Source organism: Mustela nivalis (assembly GCF_964662115.1).
Source record: "Mustela nivalis genome assembly, chromosome: 5".
Lineage (NCBI taxonomy): Eukaryota > Metazoa > Chordata > Mammalia > Carnivora > Mustelidae > Mustela > Mustela nivalis.
This window is the reverse complement of record NC_139024.1, coordinates 33,741,897-33,762,874: the sequence shown is the minus strand read 5'-3', so window position 1 is coordinate 33,762,874 and position 20,978 is coordinate 33,741,897. Positions and strand designations below refer to the sequence as shown.

Here is a 20,978-nt window from a genome sequence, read left to right as displayed (position 1 = left end):
GGTCTGAAAGTGAAAAAAACTGAACCACTGACTTGAGACTAAAAAAAATATTAAGGACCTGTCTAAGTAGATCAAGGCACTGTTCCTAGCTCAAGTGTAGAAGAACACAAACTTTCAAGAGACCAGACTTAAACGTTCTGTGAAATTCCATCTTTGTAGTAGTTTAAAACCTGAACTTCTACAAAATACAGTTTACCCCAATTTAGAATTTCATTCTTCTTTGACCCGATGGCTTAACTCTACATCGGACCAAGATTTCCAAAGCAAAAGTGGAATATGGAATATTTTTTCCTGTTAAAATTATCCCCTTTGCTCCAGTCTATGTTGTAAGCATGTTTTACACGGGAATGACATCGATGACCCCCATCTGGCACAAGAGTGGGAAATTCAGCAGAGGTGTTCTGGGCTGTGGTCTGTTTGTAGTATTAACGCTGAATTACCTGTAACCAATACCCCTCCTCATGACAGGTTCAGGGCTTCCGTCCAACCTCAAAGTTACTGTGAAATCACACTCAGTACTACCATGAAGACGGAAAGGGACGGCTAGGAAGGGGGGCGATGTCAACTTGACAAGTCCGTAGGGTCAGGGTCACGGAAGGAGAGGGACAGTGCTCCTGGTCACACCGCCTGTTCCCACAGGTTGCTCCCTAGCGCTATGAAGAGAGCCTAGGGGCAGGCAAGTTGGGTTCCTGGGTCTCGCCCGTCGCAGGTGGGGACACAGCTCAGGAAGCACGCTGTGCTTAGGACCCAGCAGCCCCACGGCGAAGGTGCCAAAGAGCACGGGCGGAGCGGGGGGGCCTGCGCGGAGGAGGGGGACTTCCGGGGAGAGCGGGCGCGCGCGCTGGCTCGCCGTCGGGAGCGGGGCGGAGAGGGTGGGAGGTGGAAAGCGCGGCGTGCGCGCCTCCCCGGTGGCTGGTGCAGGGGGAGGGGAGCGTGCGCGCGGGCTCGCCGACGGAGGGGGAGGGGGCGGGCGTGCGCGCAGGCTCGCCGGAGGCGGGAGGGGGCGGAGTCGCTTCGCGGGGTGAGCCCGCCCCGGGGTCCGCCAAGGTGCGTCTCCTGGCAGCCGCGGCCGCCGGGGGCTGAGTGATTGAGGACGCGCCACCTGCTGTGCTGGCTGCTGCTTTCTATTTACTAGCAAACACTGTTTCCCCGCGGGAGAGTCGGGGAGCGCGCAGGCACACACACACACAGACGCACACGCTCACTGACAAATGCGCACAGACACACACAGACACACAGACACGCTAGCGATCTGGTCTTCGCAACTGCATCCCCAAACCGACAGTGCGAAGCTACTGCGGGTTCTCTTAACCTCAGCATCGTGGGGAGAAGCAGAGCCGCTGTGCATCAGGGAGCGCCCGGTGCCTGCACTGCCGCCTGGGGTACATACATAACCCAGCGGACCGCTCACCCCATCGGGTAAGCCAGTCTCTCCTTGTAACCTCTTCGGGGTAGGTGCCTGCGGGACCAGAGGGAGGGGGTGGGAGGCTGCTGGTGCGCCGCTGGGGGCGAGACCCGAGTTGAAATTTCGGGGGTTTGCCGCCGGTGCAGCTCGACCAGCGTCGTCTAGCGGGAGCAATTACTACTCCCGTTACTTATTCTACCAGCCCTGGAGTTGCTCCCCCGCCTTCTCCCCTTCCCCCAGCCCGGGATGCACTGTGCATCTTGGTTGCCAAGGAGACTTGCTTAAACATCGGCCTTGGGACATTTATTGAAATAACCACCTTTTTAAAATGAAGCTGTTATTTATTTTGATTTTTTAAAATAAAATACACAATGAGGGCCATATGGTAATTTGGCAATCGTTAATACGTATTCTGGGCATGGTTTCATTCAACTTCAACGAAAGCGGCAATGCACTGGATGGTATGCTTTAAAACGGATTCGTCAGATGAATTTTTCAACGGATTGCGTCTTGAATCATAAATTACTCCCATTTTGGTGATCTTATAAAGAAAAATGTGTCCAATGAAAATCCCTTTCCCCCTCCAGGTCTACATTATATCTTGCAGTTCACTCAAGCGTGATGATTTTAACGTTAAAAGTGAAAGAGGAATTAATTGTGGTTCCCCACAGAAGGATATCTGTTGTAAATTGACCGGACAGGAGTACATCAGTGAATTCCTAATGTAAGGAGATAGCGCTCAGGACAAAAATCTTTGCTAATATTTCTATGTCCACTGCATCATTTAACTGCAGTTTTCTGTCCCTCTGCCCATTTCTAAGAAGATTTTTTTTTTTTCAGGTCCCTTACTGTTTTGTTTTTTTTTTTCACATATACATTTATATGTTGATAGATAGAGATGTAGAATTTGTGCCAGGGTTTATTATTCCACATTCTAAGGTTTTGGAGCTTATATTGAAATGTTGAGAGGAAGGAGGCACAGAGAAATCTTTATAGGTCCTTTTGGGTTTTTGTTCGTTTGTTTTTGTTGGATTGGATCCTTTACTGGAGCACGGGTGAGGCCCAAGGAGGAGGTCATTATTCATTATCTCACAGGTACCTCTAATGACTGGGCTGTCAATATTACTTTGAGGACTCAGGTGCCTGGTGGATGAATTTAAAACAGTGCTTGAAGGGATCAGCAATCCAATAATTACACTTTGCCCTAATTTCATACCTTCATTGGGAACAGAAATGACCTAGTAAAGATCCACTGACATTCAACAGTTCATTTTGTTTTCCTTTGATATTTGTTCATCTTTTTACCTCTCATTAAATGATGCAAGGAAATATATCAAGTTTTTTTTTCATTTAGATTTTAAACTCTGTCATACAGAGTGTAGTAATATGAAAAGCAAGGAAACTAGTAATAACTGAGGCAGGTAGGGGGCATTTATGCAACTGACAGGGACTGAGAAATGAACAAAGATGACAAATATTTTATATTATAATTTACAGAGTACTTTTCCTATGCTTCCTTTCTTATTCCCAGAACAACTTGTGAGGTTAAGGAATTACCTTCAGTTTAAAGCTGAGGGACCCAAGACTCAGAGCTTGTGGAAAGTCACAGAGCTAGTGGATGGGGAAGCCCACTTTGAAGTTCTTTGCCTTTAAAAAATTCCTATGTCTGTCTTTCCAATGCACAGGTAAGATAGAAGAGTGCAGCAGGCCCAGTAGGGGCCATGTGGGAGAGAGGTTGTGGACCGTGGCCTTTGGAACATACAAACCCACTATAAAAAGGGCAGTTCCAACTCCACTGTAGCTGGTCATTGTCATCCCGGCTCTAGAACATTCCAGTTTTTCAAGGGAAACAGAAGCTTACATATTTTTATGTGACATGCCCTTAATTTTATAAACTATAAGGACCACATTAAAAGTGTTTTGGGGCCACATAAGGCCTGTGGCCTGCCAGCTGCAATCCATAGTTACTGTGTTCTCTTTCAGTTCTTAACTACTTTTCTCTTACATCCATCAAATATACCCATCATTATATGAGTGATTAGGAGTTCCCTGGTTTTGATATTAAAATCTAAAAAATGTGCCAGGGGCACATGGGTGACTCAGTGGGTTAAGGCCTCTGCTTTTAGCTTAGGTCATGATCCCAGGGTCCTGGGATGGAGTCCCGCATTGGGCTCTCTGCTCAGCAGGGAGCCTGCTTCCTCCTGTCTCTCTGCCTGCCTCTCTGTCTACTTGTGATCTCTGTCTGTCAAATAAATAAATAAATAATCTTAAAAGAAAAAAAAATTTTTTTAAAGTTAAAAATGTGCCTATCCCTTCTTCAATAAACGGGTCCAAGTTTGTTTTTTAGGGTTCCTAGGCCTCTCTCTTATACCTCAGATAAAATAAAGAACCACGAAGTATCCCAAAAGAATTTTTTAGTCTAGTGAGACAAAAGCCTTTATGACTTGAAAGTTCTTGTGTTCCTGACTTAATTTTTTTTTTTCTGGGCATATACTATAAGTGATATAAAAAATAGATTATGTACGTGACATGGTAGGAAGAGGTAGAATAAAAAGTCAGAAAAAGGAGCATCCTGAGCCTTCCAATAAAAACTTCTCATTAAGATTATTCCAAAGGTACAAAAACATGAAGGGGAATGCCAAAGGATATTCATTTCTAGGACCCCGACCTAGAAAATGCTGTTTCCTCCTTCAATAACAGCATCTTGTAATGAAGCATACACCATGTAAGAAGCTGCCACTTTCTCATGTTTCTACTAACACTACAGAGATGTCAGTGGGCTTCACTGAGGAAGACCTGGTGGGGTCAGAAAGGAGTTATTTTATTTAGGTCATTTCTTTTGTGGATCGAAAAAGGTGTAGTTTAAAAAACAAAAGAAGCCAGGATTTGCACAGTGGCTTCTAATAGTTCTCTTATTTTAAAATTCCCCTCTAGAAGGATGCTTTAATAGTAAAGAAATGCATTTCAATTTTCAGTTCATGGAAGTATGTTGCATCTCCAGGAAAACACTCTGCAGATGTTAGTTAATGTGACAAAGTCCTGGCTTTTGCTATAGAGATAAGAGCTCTGCCCTCAAGGATTCAGAGCAAACACACATATTACTCTTGGCAGCTTTCATGTTTCCAGCCCCTTCTATGCTTTCCCTATATGGAAAACTACTTTCTATATTGTCTTCCTAAAATCCCTATAGAGCAGGTAGGGATCTTATTTCTGATGTATAGATAGAGAATCTGAGACTATGTGACGTTAAACCAGACCCATGAAAGACAACTTCAAACCTCAGCAGAAGTGAGGGGAGGAGAGCAGAAGTGAGCTCTCCTCACTTCCCACCTCTCCTTCTCTGCCGACATTATAGACAAGTGGACATTATAGACAAGTACATAATTGTGATTTTGAGGCAGTTGTGTGTTAAATGCTGTAACAGAGACACCAGATGCCATAGAAACACCATTATAGGAAAAAATTAAAAAGTGTGCTCATTAAGGAGATCAGATTATTCCTGTGTAGGAGAAGGATTAGTGCTGGACCCTGATGGCAAGGTTTGGTTCTAGTAAATGAAGATCCCTTCAGCTATGGGAAGAGAGTAGGCTCTTGAGATGGTCAGCTGGCAATGTGAATTGAAAGGATCATGCTTGTGATGTCTGATACGGATGAGCTCATCCTTGTTGCTGAATGGGTGACGCAAGCTGTGATAAGAAACATGGTCTCCAAGATGGAGTGCATCAAGAACTCGGAAGTAGGGGTGTGTGGCAGGGAGTAGAGCAGGATGTGGTGGTGAAGGAGACTCAGAGGGGAGTTGTAGACATAAAGAAGAATCTGAAGATCAACTGATTCTTCTGAAAGACTGACATAAGGACAAAGGACGAACAAAGTATTATGTTCTCTCTACACAGTGTGGTATACAGCAAATACCCATTAACTATTATGATATGTCTGTACTCTTTTTTTAAATTAATTAATTTATTTGACAGATAGAGATCACAAATAGGCAGAGAGGGAGGCAGAGAGAGAGGAGGAGGCAGGCTCCCCGCTGAGCAGAGAGCCCAATGCAGGGCTGGATCCCAGGACCCTGGGATCATAACCTGAGCCAAAGGCAGAGGCTTTAACCCATTCAGCCACCCAGGTGCCCCATGATATGTCTGTATTCTTAACATCCAACATCTGGCACATGATTTCCTCTCATGATACCACTTTTCTGTGGAAAGAAAGTGTACATAGATATTTTACATTAATTGACTTGGAGTGGACAAATTTCTAAATTTTCAAGAATGGGCAGGAGATTGTGTAAATTAGGCGAGAAGAACATATTAGTGTTGACCTTTCCTAGGCCATAGACCTAGAGGTCAGGGAGGCTCTAGCAGATGCAGATTTTGATGTTGGATATACCTTTGATGAATTCTCATGTGTGGGACAAGTGAGGAGAAATGTAAGCTGCTTTTTAGCTATTTGAAAATATATACTCAAACTCAGAGTGACCAATAAACATAATCTGCTCTTGAACTTGTTTGGGTCAATATTTTTGTTACCTGAATTGAGATATGAAAAAAATGTGACAACCAAGCAGTGGTCAGATTTTTTTTTTTTTTAAGAGTTTATTTACTTGACAGAGAGAGAGCAAGAGAGCGCAAGCTAGGAGCAGAGGGAGAGGGACATGCAGACTCCCCTATGAGCAGGGAGCCCGCCGTGATGTGAGGCTCAATGCCAGGACACCGGATCATGACCTAAGGCAGACGCTTATCCAACTAAGCCACCAAGGTGCCCCCCAGGTACCCCCGTACTAGACCTGTAGCGAGTGGCTGGGAGAGCTACCTGTTAGAATGGTGGGCGCAAGGTAACGGGATGAAATGAGTTAGATACATGTCATAGCTCGCTAGAGTCTAGCACTGAAGGTATTTGGCGTGAGAGGAGTTTGCTTTAAAGTTGATTTTAACTCCCATCAAAGTGCGATACATGCCCGTATAATGATTTGCTTTTCATGGATATATGTGGCAAGTAATGGAAAATATTCTGAACAAATGATGTTTTTCTTACCTAGCTTTTTGGTGACAGTGACAATAGGCCAGCGGAGATAGTCTCTGTGCTAGGTAGTTAATAGCTTATTCGCCTTTCTTTGTCCTAATATACCGGTACATATTTTTTCAGAATTTCTTTCAGTGTGGAGAGTAAAACTTGAGAATTTATCCAAGAACATCTTACTTTCCTTCTTATTGGGACTTAATAGATGGGATTTATTTTGTTCACCTTTCCTGGTCCTGTTGTATTTAAGCAGGATATTCATTCCCATTCCCTTCTCGCTGAAATCTTTCCTAAGCTGAGGAAGCACTGAACTTAACTTCATATTTTTTTTTTTTGTTCTTGCCTTGTTTCATATGCACACTGTGATATATTAATGCATTGCATTTAATTTGATTTAGACATACGGCATTGTAAGCTTTGGATTTAAAAAGAACTATATATAAAAATGGTTTTGCACACTTGACTTGGAGTCAGATTAGTTCTGCATTCAGCAAAAACACAGAAAGCTGTAAATTTGTCTAAATTAGTTCTGCAAGGTTGAAATTACCGACCTGATAAGATGATTTTTTAAATGAAGAAGGAAAATCTTTGGCAGTTTTCATAGACTCTTGACTTTCTCCTACATGTTTATTTGAGGCATAATATATTCCTTATTTCCTGCCAGATGAACCAGTTCCAGCTACTTAGAAACAGGGCTCCCCCGCCCCCCACAACCGGTTTGGCATACAGGATATTGATCGAATAATTAGTCCCATTCTGGTTGATTGCTTCAGTGGGAACATGTTCGATGCTAATGGAACAGAAGCCAAGAGCAGTGGAGGAGGCATTTTGCAATTTTGCATGACATAAGTTCTGATACCTCATTTTAAATCATTACTTAGAAGCCTTATTATTTATGAGTTTTAGTTCTCCGATTGTATGTTCACAGCCCGTAGAACATGAGCCTTGGGGCCTGGATTTGACACTAAATCTGCCCCTTCCAGGCTCTGTTATCTATAGTCTGGCTACATATCTCCCGGGGATCCCGTTTTCCTCATCTCTAAAATGGGAATTCTATTACCTAGATTATAGGGCTATCCTGAGATTAAATAAATAATGTCTAAGGAACATGTAGCACAAGGCCCGAGGCATAATGAAAGTTGAAGTTAATTCTTTCCCTTTGCCTCTCCTTATGGCCCTACCCTTGCCTTCCTCAGCATGAGGGTAGGATACACTTAAATTTCATACCATATAAAATGTCTTAATCTGGTCTGCCAGCCTTAGAGAGGAGCTAGCCTCTTAGTATAATGGAGTTTTGAGTGAGGGGTGGGCTGCTTGCGTGGGCCATCAGGGATGTGCATCTTGGTGTCTTTCTGCCCTAGCAAGCTACCTCCCCCTCTTTTCTATGGGCCCTTGAGGCCCAGCCTGGTTATAGGATAAAGTGGGGAGGGTCCATTTCCTCCTGCCTAGGCAGCTCAGGAGGGCTCTGGAGGGCTCTCCTGAGGGGTGCCCATCTGTAAAAAGCTTAGAGACACCCCTTGTGTCCCCTATGGAATTAATAATAGCAGTACCCAGTACCTGGTCGGTACAGACCTCCTAGCCTTTCTGTGAGGTCACGCTCTAGTTGCCTAGATTTTTCTGGACAATGAGGTATTTCCCTTCATGGAAAATTATGTAAATTTTATGAAAAGGTCAAGAACTCACCAGGCTTAAAGAACAAACTCCTCAAATTCACTTTCAAGTCAGATAGGATTAAAGGCATCCTGAAGAGAATACTTTCCAGTTAAGTCTGTTTTTTTTTTCCCCTTTGTTCTTTGTACCACCCCTGCCCTTCCCCCACCTCCACCAAGCAACAACTCATCCTCACAAGTGGTAGAGTCATTTTTCTACTTTCTTGTTATCATCTAGTTCTCTGACTACCTAGGAGTCCAGGTGAAGTCAGTGTGTCTTCAGTTTTTTCAAGATCACCCTCCTGTAGCTTGTAGACTTGGGGCAATCCAGGGAGTGGTGGGAGCTGTCCACTGCACTGGTGACTTTTGTAGTAGGGATGACAAAAAAAAATCTGTAATTAAAGGAAGGTAATACGGACGGTAAATTTTACAAGTCCTTACACCAAGCTAAATTTTGTTTTTAAATCGTATAATCAATCACAAAACAACTCTTTCCAGAAAAGACTATTTTTTGTGCCGCATGTGCTCTGGTGCATGTGTTGTGTTTCTTTAAATGTGTTGCAGTTGAATAATTCAGATGTATTTTTAGTAATTGGTGAGTAATATTAGTTCCTATACTTAAATTAAAAAAAAAAGGCTTAGGGAATTGTTAATGCTAAATTTGTGATCATTTGTCGAAGATAGAATATCCTTTCCTTGTTTCTTTTATCTCTATGCATCCAGAAGAGAGAACATATGAAAAATCAATTCAAAAAAGGTCTGATGTGTAGTGGGGTATTAATTACAGGAAAGTGTGGATTCTACCATGAGAAATACAGTAGCCAACATGGCCCCAGTGGCAGCAAAGTTACAAAATCATATTACGAAGAAAAAAAAATGTCAACTTCAAACATGAAGATATTATCAACCAACCCCCGAGTGATAGCTGTGGTTATGGTTTTGGAAATTTAGGTTCAGCATTGAGGTAGATATCTGAATGAAAGAGATTTATTTTGGTAGAGTCTCTTTGTGACTTGCTTCCTCATCTACGCTGTTTGACATTCCCTGAAAGGAGACATTTTTTAACGCTGTCACTGTGATAGGCACTTGTGGGGATAGAATCCAGGAACCCTCCTGCTTCACAGATTCACTACTCTTTCCCAGACTGATGTCCAGGAGCTGATATGGTTGATTGGTTTTCTGAGCATTTAAAGCCTAGGGAAATATGGAACAAAAGTTTTGGTTCTTTCTTCTGTGAAAACATTAATTACCTACAATCTGATTTAATTTGGGACCAGCTTATCTTCTTTAGCTTTGGGTCAAAGCTATTTATCATTTCTTGAAGGTATTTAATATCATCTGTAGATAGGGCTTCCTAATTGATCAAATGTCATTTGAGAAACCCATGCACAGCCCTTAGGCCTTTCTACACAGCATTTAATTAGGTTTTTTACTGAAATCCTAATTTGTGAATCTTAAGTGTCATCTGTAGGGTTTTATGACAAATTTCCCTTCTCTGACCTTGTAATCTTTTACAAAGTTGTCCATTTTTGATTTCTGTGTTTCATGGTGTTCTCTCCGTGTTACTCACCAAAAGTCCACAGTTAATTTATCATTGTCACATTGTATTGCTTTAAGACAGAATGTTAATATATGTGATGGATGTAACTGTCACCAGGTTTGCAGACGTGGGTGAAAAGTCTTTGGCCAGCACATTCTCTCCTGGGGCTAACGGTTTGTTGAGCATAGAGCTGGGACAGGAAGCGTTAGTTACATGGTTTAACTGTGTGTTACCAACAGCCCTGCATATTGTCTGTGAAATTGAGAATATGCTTTACCTCTCTGTAAAGGACCTTATGGGGTATAAAATTCCCAGACCTTCTAACTATGTGCCTTGATGACTGAATTTTTCTTTTTTGGTCACTGTATTATTAGAGTTCTTCTGCTTCCTCTATATTGACCTCTTTTTTTTTTTATAATTTTTTTTAAAGATTTTATTTATTTATCAGAGAGAGAGAGAGGGAGAGAGCAGGCACAGGCAGAGAATGGCAGGCAGAGGCAGAGGGAGAAGCAGGCTCCTCGCCGAGCAAGGAGCCCAATGTGGGACTCGATCCCAGGATGCTGGGATCATGACCTGAGCCGAAGGCAGCTGCATAACCAACTGAGCCACCCAGGCGTCCCAATATTGAACTCTTTTTGAAAAACCATATCTGATGATGGCTTCAGAATTTTATTGCCATCATTCTTTGTTCATGCGTGAGCTTTTACTGTCCCTCCGTCCGCAGTTACGGGTAGACGGTTGCCTTTTTGACTAAAAGAAGAAAAGATGCGAGAGCACCTCGTGTGTCACAGTATCAAGTGAGACCACCTCATGGGTCGGACACACTGTTAGCCCAGGTATTTGGGAAGCTCGGGCTCACTGACTCCAGAGCTTTTCTTAAGATCAGGTGCCTCTCCTTACCTGGAGCCTCCCGGTTGGCCTCAGGGATGGGTATGTATTGGGAATTTCAGGAGAGGGTCACCCACTAGTATCTCCACCAGGAAACAGGATCTTCTCATAAGCCGGCCGCAGTTCCCTCCCTGGCCAGCTTCCAGGCTTCCTGATGGCAGTGCCAGAGTTGATAAGGCCTTTTTGAGGTTGTTCTCACAGAGCAGAACTGAAATCCCTCACTGGTAGTATTTCTGGGGAGTAAGGTGGTGCTTGGGTCAGGCACAATGCCGTGAACTGGGAGGCAAGGGCAGCCAGAGTCAGACTCCTTGAGTTTCTGCCTGGGGAGGCTTGGTTTCAGAAGTCTGTGTCTCCTTCTGTATAAACTGGGGATAGCATTAAGAATCACGAGGACAAAAGAAGATATATTTTTAAGATGCTCTGTTTATGTTAAAAAGGCTTTGTTACTGCTTTTGAGGGGCCGTTCTAGAACATTGCTTTAGAAAATCATGCATTCTGGGATCTTGCTTTAGAACGTTATATATGATCACTGTTCTACAAATAAGTCTAGCCCAGAGGTTTGCAGCCAGGCCAAATTTCAAATTTCAACAATTTCAGGAATTGTTTTAAAAATGTAGGTTCCCGGAGCCTCGGTGTTTATTGTGTTTGAATCTACATGGGTGCTGAGCTGCTGAATATTCAACTTTGCCTGATTCTCAGGATAGGTCTAATTTGGGAGCTGCATGTCTGGAGCACAGTGACCTGCTTACTTTCTGTTTCTTATTCTTACCTCCCTGGAATCAGCCATGCCATCTGGATCTGGGCCTCAGCTTTCTTGTCATTCACATGCAACAAAAAACTGGCAAGTCCAATCCATTCTGAGGTCACACAGCTCTCTAGATACACAGTGCACATTTAAACTTCACAGGAGATTCTTGACTAATCAGTTCCCTGTTTTGATAGAAGTCATGATGTGTGAAAACATCTTCCCTGCTAAAAGGGAGAAGTTATGACTTTCCACTTAGATTTGTGCACAGCTAATCAGGAGGATGGCTGTGGAGAGCGTCTTTATAAATGTCCTCATTATAATGTCCTGCACCAAAGTTGTTTGATTGATTTTAAGAATGTACATTTCTACGTAGAATAAAATCAGGTGCTTTTAGTTTATACCTTTTTAGATTTAGACCATTGGTGGTGATTCCATGGAGTTCTACAAGCCAAATGGAGAATGAGGTTTCCGCCGTGCATGAAGTTTTATGAGTCATTGATCTCACAGGTCAGTAGTGAACTGCGGCAGCATAGTCTAAGATCTTTATGGGAGGATTTTGGGAGAAAAGAAGTTGGAGCTTTGAATTATCATATGCACTTTATTTTTGGGAGGGGCCAGAAAGTGTGTGCAGGTTTTTAGTAGGCTTTGGAGGATAATATTCTGTTCTTAAGAGACTGGGTGAAAGAGTGTGTGTTTGTGTGCATCTTTTATGTCTGAGGGGAATTTTGTGACCTTCTTAATGATCATCTACTTAAAACATCAAAACATTTGAGTTAGCAGGCATTTTGGAAAGATACATAAACCATTAAGCATCCATATATAGATAAGGAAATAAAGCAACCTTGCCATTAGATGGCTTGTGAAATTATAAAAAGAATTTTAGGCAGCTATGCAAATGATCAGAGTTACGCATGGTGAGAATGTTGCCTAATTATAACATTAAGAGAAGTCATTTTCAGGTGTGTGTGTGTGTGTGTGTGTGTGTGTATGAGTGAAGGGCAGATACCATGTATTTATTTGTTCCTGGTAATGTAATCATCCTCATGATTTTGTGGTGGTTTCTCTTACACTGAATTGGGGACAAACCAACTTAATCCCTATTGCGGGAAGGTTTTTGTTTTGTTTACAGGAGAGTTTTTATATTTGGGCATATTTTTGAGTTGAAGAAAAAGGTCTTTTGACCTTAAGAATGACCATTTCAGAACTGGAATTGTTGTATTGAGTTACTTTTTCCTCCATAGAAAATCAGGTAAAGGGGTGTCTGGGTGGCCTTGTTGATTAAGCGTCTGTCTTTGACTCAGGTCATCATTCCAGGGTTCTGAGATCGAGTCCCGCATTGGGCTCCTTGCTCAGCAGGGAGTCTGCTTCTCCCTCTCCCTCTGCCTGCTGCTCCCCCTGCTTATGCTCTCTTTCTCTCTCCCTCTGTCAGATGAATAAATAAAATCTTAAAAAAAAAAAATCAGGGGCGCCTGGGTGGCTCGTGGGTTAAAGCCTCTGCCTTCGGCTCAGGTCATGATTTCAGGATCCTGGGATTGAGCCCTGTGTCAGGCTCTCTGCTCAGCAGAGAGCATGCTTCCTCCTCTCTCTCTGCCTGCCTCTCTGCCTCCTTGTGATCTCTGTCTGTCAAATAAATAAATAAGATCCTAAAAAAAAAAAAAAAAAATCAGGGGCGCCTGGGTGGCTCAGTGGGTTAAGCCTCTGCCTTCGGCTCAGGTCATGATCTCAGGGTCCTGGGATTGAGCCCTGCATCAGGCTGGAGCCTGCTTCCCCCTCTCTCTGTCTCTGCTTGCTTCTCTGCCTGCTTGTGATCTCTCTGTCAAATAAATAAATAAGATCTTTAAAAAAAAAAAAATCAGGTAAAATGCTGTGTTTAGAACTTTACCAAAAAAAGAAGGTGTACTTTTCTGCCTTTTATGTCCAGGACTGGAGGGAGAGAGAATGAGAGGAGAATAAAGGAGAAAGAGAGAGAGAGAGCATGACAGGGAGTGAAAGAGAGAGGACGGGGGTGAAATAACTGTACAATTGCATCTACTGTCCGTTAGTTTTGAGGCTGCAGCCTCATTAGGTGGTTAGCACTTGGTCCTTCTGCCAAAATCATCTTTTTGGCCATCTGTGCCAAATTATAGGAAGTAATGGCCCTGGGCACAGCTGCTGAGTCTAATTTGTATTTCTAACTCACGTATTAATGATAATGATCACATAGAGAAGTCTGGTGGCCAAATGTGCACAATAAATGGAGAGAACCAAACAGACACACTTAAATTTAGAAGTGGAAGAAGGAAAAATCTGCATTTCACATCATGAAATGAGAGTTGGTATTATTTAAATCTCTATTTGGGAATTCAACCTTTCCTACCTTCATATTTTTTTTTTTAAGATTTTTATTATTTTTTCAGCAGAGAGATAGAGATCACAAGTAGGCAGAGTGGCAGGCAGAGGGAGAGGGCGAAGCAGCCTCTCCACTCAGCAGAGAGCCTGATGCAGGGCTAGATCCATGACACTGGGATCATGACCTGAGCCGAAGGCAGCTGCTTAACCTACTGAGCCACCCAGGCGCCCCCTACCTTCATATCTTTATAGTAGGTTTCTCCTAAGGAGAAACTAGTCACACGAAGGATCGACCTTGAATTCTGGCACTCTTTTGAAATTCTTCATGAATTTTGCTCTAACACTGATATTTTTATAGGAGGTGGATTTCGTTCATATATCCCAACATCCATTGATGGGGCCTTTTCTGGCTCATCTGGTACCTTTAGGAAGACTCGCTCAGGGATGAGTGACTGTCATTCGGCATCACTGTACTTTTATTGGTTCGCTTAGACCAGCAGCAGAACCTTTCCAGGCAAGGTTAAGTCTAATGTCATTAAAAATATAATTACATGGAGCACTGAGTGTGGTGCATAAACAGTGAATCTTGGAACACTGAAAAATTTAAATTAAAGTTTTAAAAAATGAAAAAAAAATTAAAAAAAGAAATATAATTAAGAAGTTATAAGAGGATAAGCTATTCAGCAGTCCTCAGGATACAAGGAAAACCAAGAGTCAGGATTTTATTTTAATTTTTATTTAAAAAAATTTTTTTTAAAGATTTTATTTATTTGACAGAGATCACAGGTAGGCATAGAGGCAGGCAGAGAGGAAGGGAAGCAGGCTCTCTGCTCAGCAGGGAGCCAGATACGGGGCTCAATCCCAGGACCTGAGATCATGACCTGAGCCGAAGGCAGAGGCTTTAACCCACTGAGACACCCAGGCACCACTATTTTTATTTTTTTAAGATTTTATTTATTTGTCAGAGAGAGAGAGAGAGAGAGAGAGAGAGAGAGAGAGAGCACAAGCAGAGGGAACAGCAGGCAGAGGGAGAGGAAGGCTCCCTGCCAAGCAAGGAGCCCGATGTGGGATTCAATCCCAGGACCCTGGGATCATGACCTGAGCTGAAGGCAGAGGCTTTAACCCACTGAGCCACCCAGGCGCAGTGTCTTTCTAAATGTTTGAATACTCATCTCTATCTAGCTTAGCACAGTGCTCAACCTGTGTGGGCTAAAGGAGCCACGTGTTCGTGTAAAATTAAAACACTATCATGTTTCACGTGCGCCTGACCTTATTTGCAGATACCTGGTGTGGTCTTAAGATTCAGTGATCCGGGCCCCTCAGTTTCTCCTTCCCAGTATCTTGTGTGTCCCCTTCTCTCCTTAAGATCTGGCGGCTGCTCTTCTGATTGAGGTCCTCAGTTCTGTAGCTTCTTTTCTCGTCTCTCTCTGCCACTTTCTTTTTTCTTCCATCCTTTCCTGTGAAGGCTGTTGGAGTATTAACTTTAAAAACTTGGCTCCTGGGGTGACCAGCTGGTGTAGCGGGTTAAGCATTGGACTCGTGGTGTCGGCTCCGGTCATGATCTCAGTGGTTAGTCTGCTTAAGATTTTCTGGCTCTCGGGGTGCCTGGGTGGCTCAGTGGGTTAAAGCCTCTCCCTTCAGCTCAGGTCATGATCTCAGGGTCCTGGGATTGAGCCCACATCGGGCTCTCTGCTCGGCAGGGAGCCTGCTTCCCCCTCTCTCTCTGCCTGCCTCTCTGCCGACTTGTGATCTCTGTCTGTCAAATAAATAAATAAAATCTTAAAAAAAAAAAGTTTTTCTGGCTCTCTCCTTCTGCCCTTCCCCCCTCTTCCTGTGCTTGCTCTCACACTCTCTCTGAGATAAATTAAAAACAAACAAACAAACAAAAACCCCTAAAACTTGGCTTCCATTATCTCACTCTTCTTTGTAAAAGACCTGTGGCTTAGAAGTCTAAAAATGCGTTTCCCCACCTGCCTTCTAATTGTTATGGGTGTGAACCATCTCCCTGTTCAGGGTCTGTATATAAACATGCTCTTCGGAAATACTGATTTCTTTTCAACCTCCAGTGTTTTGTATGCCGGATTCCTAAGCCTCTTTGTCAAGTAATGCACATTTTGTTGAAAAACATACAAAAAAACCCACGAAGCCTGTGTTTAAAGGAGTCTAGTGATTTTATCTCTGTTTTGTGTTCCCAAGTTGGGTATTCTCAAAACAACACACTCTTACATTTGCTTTACACCAACATTTTTGTTTGTTTGTTTGTTTTTTGTTTTTAAGTCAAGGGTTTCTTTGGCTACCAGTGTAGAGAAGGAAAGTTCTAGGATTAGTTCCATAATACAAACAAAAGAGTACAAGTCTGGCCAGGGCCCTCCAGCATCAGGCCTAGACCCTGCTCTCATGGGTACACTGTCCTCTCTGTCCTGGAGCAGGACAGGGTCCCACCATGGAGAACTTTTCTTCCGGGATCCAGCCTTGCCACACGCTTCTCCTGTGCTACAGATGCCACATCTAACTTACTCCATGCTCTTGTTACTCCTTTCCGGCTGTTGTTGATGATGTCATACTGATATTAAAACTGCTTGTGGGCTGCATTGTTCATCAGGCACGCACCTCTCCGCAGCTGCTAGGCTTTGGCTGTTTGCAGCTGCCTTTCTTTCTTTGGGTAGCGGCATCAGCGGGGTGTGTCGGTGGCGGAACCGCATTGAAGACAGCCCGCCTCAAGGCTGAATCCTGGTTCTTTCATTTACTGGTTATTTGGCCTTGGGAAAGTTATTTATCTCTTTGAACGGAGTATCCTCATTTGTACTGTGGGGACAGTTATATCTCCTTTGCAGTATTAATGTAGATCAAGTATAATAATATATATGTTTCCTTGTCTGGCACAAAGTAGGCACTCAGTAAACTTTTGTTATCTACTCTTTTTTTTCTTTTTAATTAACAGGTAACGCATTATTTGTTTCAGGGGTACAGGTCTGTGAATCAGTAGTCTTACACAATTCTCAGCACTCACCATAGCACATACCCTCCCCAGTGTCCATCCCCCAGCCTCCCCCCCACCATCCCCCTCCAGCAAACCTCAGTGTTTGTTTACTGAGATTAAGAGTCTCTTATGGTTTGTCTCCTCTCTCCCTGGTCCCATCTTGTTTCATTTTTTCCTTCCTCCATAACTCCTCCCTCAAATTTCTCCTGTCTCTCTCTCTCCTACCCCGCCCGCACCCCCCCTCCCCCCCCCTACAAAACCAAGCACACAATGCTTAGACATTTGGAGAAGGACATTCCTCATGTCTTCAGGCTATTCTTACGCTGGACACAGGAGAGCCTGCGGGAGCTAATGGTTTCTCCCTTTTCTTTGGAAAGAGCAAACCTTTCTTCCTATTATCACCTCACCCAGGGTGTGGGGTTAATGAGAATGTAGGCACTACCTATGATTTCCACAATTCAGTCTCTCACTCCAGTGCTAATGAACTGCTTTGACTCATGGACCGCACCTGATCTATGGGGATGGGCCCTCCCCCGGCCATACTCACTTTTCAGGATGAAAGCTATGAAAGATTTTATGTTGTTGTTGCTGCTTGAAGATGCTTATAGAAGCATTGCCAGTTTTCTCATGAATATTATTCTATTTCTCATGACTATTATTCATTCAACACACAGTTACTAGGCATCTGTTGGCCATCAGGCACTGTGCCAGGTGAGTCAGCGGTCAGAGGGTTATCATTTTGGAGCCGACGCTCTAGTAGAAGAGATGGGCATTCGTCAAATGATCTCACAAATAAGAGTAAAATTGCCATCGAAATAATTAATGGGAGGTTTGTGGAGTTATGACAAGTGTAAAAAGGGTTTTGACCTGCTCTGAGGGGGTGGTTTGGAAGTCTTCCCTGAGAAAGCAGGGTCAGGGGTCTAAAAGATGCGAGAAGTTCATGAGGTAAAAGCCGGGAGATAGAGAATGCTTCAGGGGAAGGAGAAAGAAATCATATGCAGAGGCTCAGTGCCATGTTGGGAAGAAACACGGCCTCAAGAAGGGATAGGGTGTGCAGAAGCTGGGGACAGTGTGGGGCGAGATGCCGCCGGAGGGCGGGAGGGCGGGACCATACCTGGGCCTATCACAACACCAGGCTTTATCCTGAGAGCAGTGGGAGGCCATTGCAGAAGGGTTTCCATCAGCGAGCCACAGGACCTGGAGGCTAGCCACGGCTTCGGACTGGAGAGAGCGCTCGTTGAGTATAGGGAGGCACTGGAGTCCATTGTTATGGCTCAGAGCAGAGTGGATGGTAGTGGCTCAGCCTGGAGGGGTGGGGATAGAGAAAGAGAAGAGACGATATGAGACCTGTTTAAGAGGTAAAATTTTTAGGTCTTGGTAATGGATTGGATATTGAGAATGAGGGAGAGACCTACGTCCATGAGGGGGGTGGTGCCGTTCCATAGAGCTGTGTGGGGGAAGCTGCGTTTGCATGCATGGTCCTGTGTGTCCGTACAAGTGTGTGATGGTGACATTTCCTGCAACTGGATGTACGTTGGTCCTGTTCGTCGAGGAAAGAATTCTGCAAGAGACACCGTTTGGGGTGGATAAGGACGTTATCAATGCAGTTATGGCAATATCAAATTTGAGCTGTCTTTGAGATGCTCAAATGAAGATGTCAAATAGGAGGTTATTGTATGTTTGGATATCATAGAAGACTCGGCCTGTGATACTATTTTTGATTGTAATATTGGGGTTGGAATTACCTAGAGATAGAGTAGATCATTAAACTGAATCCCGTAGAAGTACAGATTAGGTAGAGAAGAGAGAGGAGCTCAAAGGAGCCAAAAATGTGTAGCCAGAGAGGAAGGAGGAAAAGTTTCCTCCTTGAGGATGAAATCTTAGAAGCTACAGAAGTAGTATGATTCAAAGAGAGAGCATTAGTGCTGCTAATATCCAATAAGTCAAGTACTGAAAATGACAATTAATTCAGTGACAGTGGAATAAGGTAGGCATGGTGACTTGGCACCCAGAGGCACCCAGCAGCTCAGCCCTCTTCCATTTGCCAACATGTTAATCCCCAAATCATATCCTAACCCTGCTGAGCAGCCCTAGGAAGACAGAGCTTCCCAAGTGGTAGAACAGAAATTAAATTTCGGTTATAGAAAACAGGGAGATGAGGGATGCCTGGGTGGCTCAGTCGGTTAAGCATCTGCCTTTGGCTCAGGTCAGGATCCCAGTGTCCTGGGATCAAGTCCTGCAGAGGGCTCCTTGCTCAGCAGGGAGCCTTCCTCTCTCTCTTTCTCTGTCTCTGTCTCTCTCTTTCTCTCTCTCTCTCTGCCAGCTACTCTCCCTGCTTTTCCATGCTTGCTCTGACAAATAAAATAAACAAAATCTTAAAAACAACCAACCAGGGAGACGAACTTCTAATTTTCTTGCACACCGGAATCTGCGGTAAGATTTGTACCTAATCTCTAAGTGATACGTGCTTATTCTTTCAGCAGACTTTATTGGCCACTCCGAATGGAAGCTGGGTCAGAGATACTCCTTGTTGTGAAGATACTCCCTGAACAGTAGAGATGAAGGACAGAGCTATAATGCATCTGTAACTGTCCTCTCAGCCTAATGTAAGCATCTCTAAAACATGCACAAATTGTTGGAGTTTGGAAAGGGAAAGCTTAATAGATGATGTGGAATGCACAATCAAAAACTGAGCATACTTCGGGGTAAGAAGCCTTCTGGAATTCTGAGATAATTAACACCTTAGGATTTACTTTAGAGTACCACTGATAGCTCATTAGTCTTTCCTAGGTGTCAGTGCTTCCTTTATACTTTTGCAAACACATTTTTCAAGTCTTCTTCAAAGATTTGCTTACCAGGTGGAGATTTCAAAAAATAAATTTCTCTGAAAATGCTTTTAAAGGTACAGATTTTATGATTCACATGTTCCAATAACAAACTAAATTTAACCAGAGTATCCAAAAAGTCAGCACTATTTCGGGTGCAAAATAAAGACCAAAAAAGGCATATTTTTTTCTCTCAACCTGGCCTGAGGCTAGTTTCTGAAATATTAATTTTGGTAAGTATCCCTACTAAACAATTATTCCTCTCTATTTAGGAAGTGGTCAGATGGGAATTTCAATGTTTGACTTAAGAAGTATGAGGATTGTTACTTTTTTTTGGAAGCCTGTGTGCATCCGCATTGAGAATTAGCCATATTTAACTTGATTTATTCCTTAAGTTTCCTGAACGACTTAGATACATTTTAGTCAAACAAAACTAGAGTTCTGAGAAACTGATTTTATTATGTAAAAGAGGTTTGATGTGAGGTGGTAATTATAAAAATCTTCAGATGAAGACTGGATATTGTGGCTAACTTTGTTCAGTCCATGAAATTCCCTTTTACCAACAGTTCCCTGAAAAGCAAGCCTGGGAAAGTGCCTTCTCAGTCTGCCCCTGGGGCCCCTCTGTGGGGTCCCTGCCGCACCAGGATGGCCTCGGATTGTGCCCTGTAGCTGCTTTTTTCCTCTTCTTTACCCTCTACTCCTCTGCCCTCTCTGCACTGAGAAGACCCCAAGGAAGGTTTGCAACACTTTGTTCTGCTGAGGTCTCAGTTCTCCTGTGTTGTGTGTAGGTAGGATATGGGTTGGGTAGGAGAAATGGCTGTCATATACCTTTCTAAGAATCTAATAAATGATGTGGATCCTTCTTCTTGTGCAAAACACGTATCATATGGATTCAGAAAAAAAAATGGCATATATTGGCAGGGGCTGTTGCGTACTTAAAGTCTGTCATGGATCCCAGGTTAGACCCTTTTCCTCTGAGCCATACTGGGCATCAGAATCTGAAGGAGCCTCTTCAGTCCCATGTTTTGTTCTTTTTTTTCTCAAATATTTTATTTATTCATTTGACAGTCAGAGATCACAAGTAGGCAGGGAGGCAGGCAGAGAGAGGCAGGCAGAGAGAGAGCTCTCTGCCCCGCTGAGCAGAGAGCCTGATGTGGGGCTCAATCTCAGGACCCAGAGATCATGACCTGACCTGAAGGTAGAGGCTTTAACCCAGTGAGCCACCCAGGCGCCCCCAGTCCCATGTTTTTTTCTATTAGTATTCTGCTTTACAGCGGTGGTGACTCTATACCTACAGTCACCGCTGTTCAGTTGAGGCTGTGCTGCTGTTTGCCGCCTGAGGTCAGCCAGCCCCACTAATCCTGCTCAGCCCCACCTGGCACTATTTCCAGCACCGACACCGCACCCCTCACTGTCTTTCCAGCTCGTGAACTCCTGCAGCTGGTAGGCCCTGTACATGACCCATCCCCGGCCCGCTTGTTTACCTCCCCCTTAGTTCAAGATCTGTGCACCAAGTTTAGTTCAGTACCGGCTTCCTCCAAGAAACTATTAGCCCTATGTTACAATGTTTTCCCTGTTTTAGAAGTCCTCATCGACTCT

At 43.6% G+C, this 20,978-nt stretch overlaps 1 protein-coding gene across 9 annotated transcripts in view; it reads left to right on the top strand.

The window, feature by feature from the left end:
• The first annotated feature begins 978 nt into the window (after nucleotides 1-978).
• The window catches only part of KLHL32 (kelch like family member 32), a 245,785-nt gene continuing 225,785 nt past the window's right edge, over nucleotides 979-20,978 (top strand). For 5 of the 9 annotated variants that reach the window (XR_014312142.1, XM_082731902.1, XM_082731899.1 and 2 more), the window contains exon 1: nucleotides 1,286-1,419. The gene's annotated coding sequence lies outside the window, so the exon portion shown is untranslated. Of the gene's footprint in view, nucleotides 1,420-20,978 lie in introns of all 9 variants that reach the window. The other 4 variants (XM_082731900.1, XM_082731897.1, XM_082731904.1 and 1 more) reach the window with 4 other exon arrangements.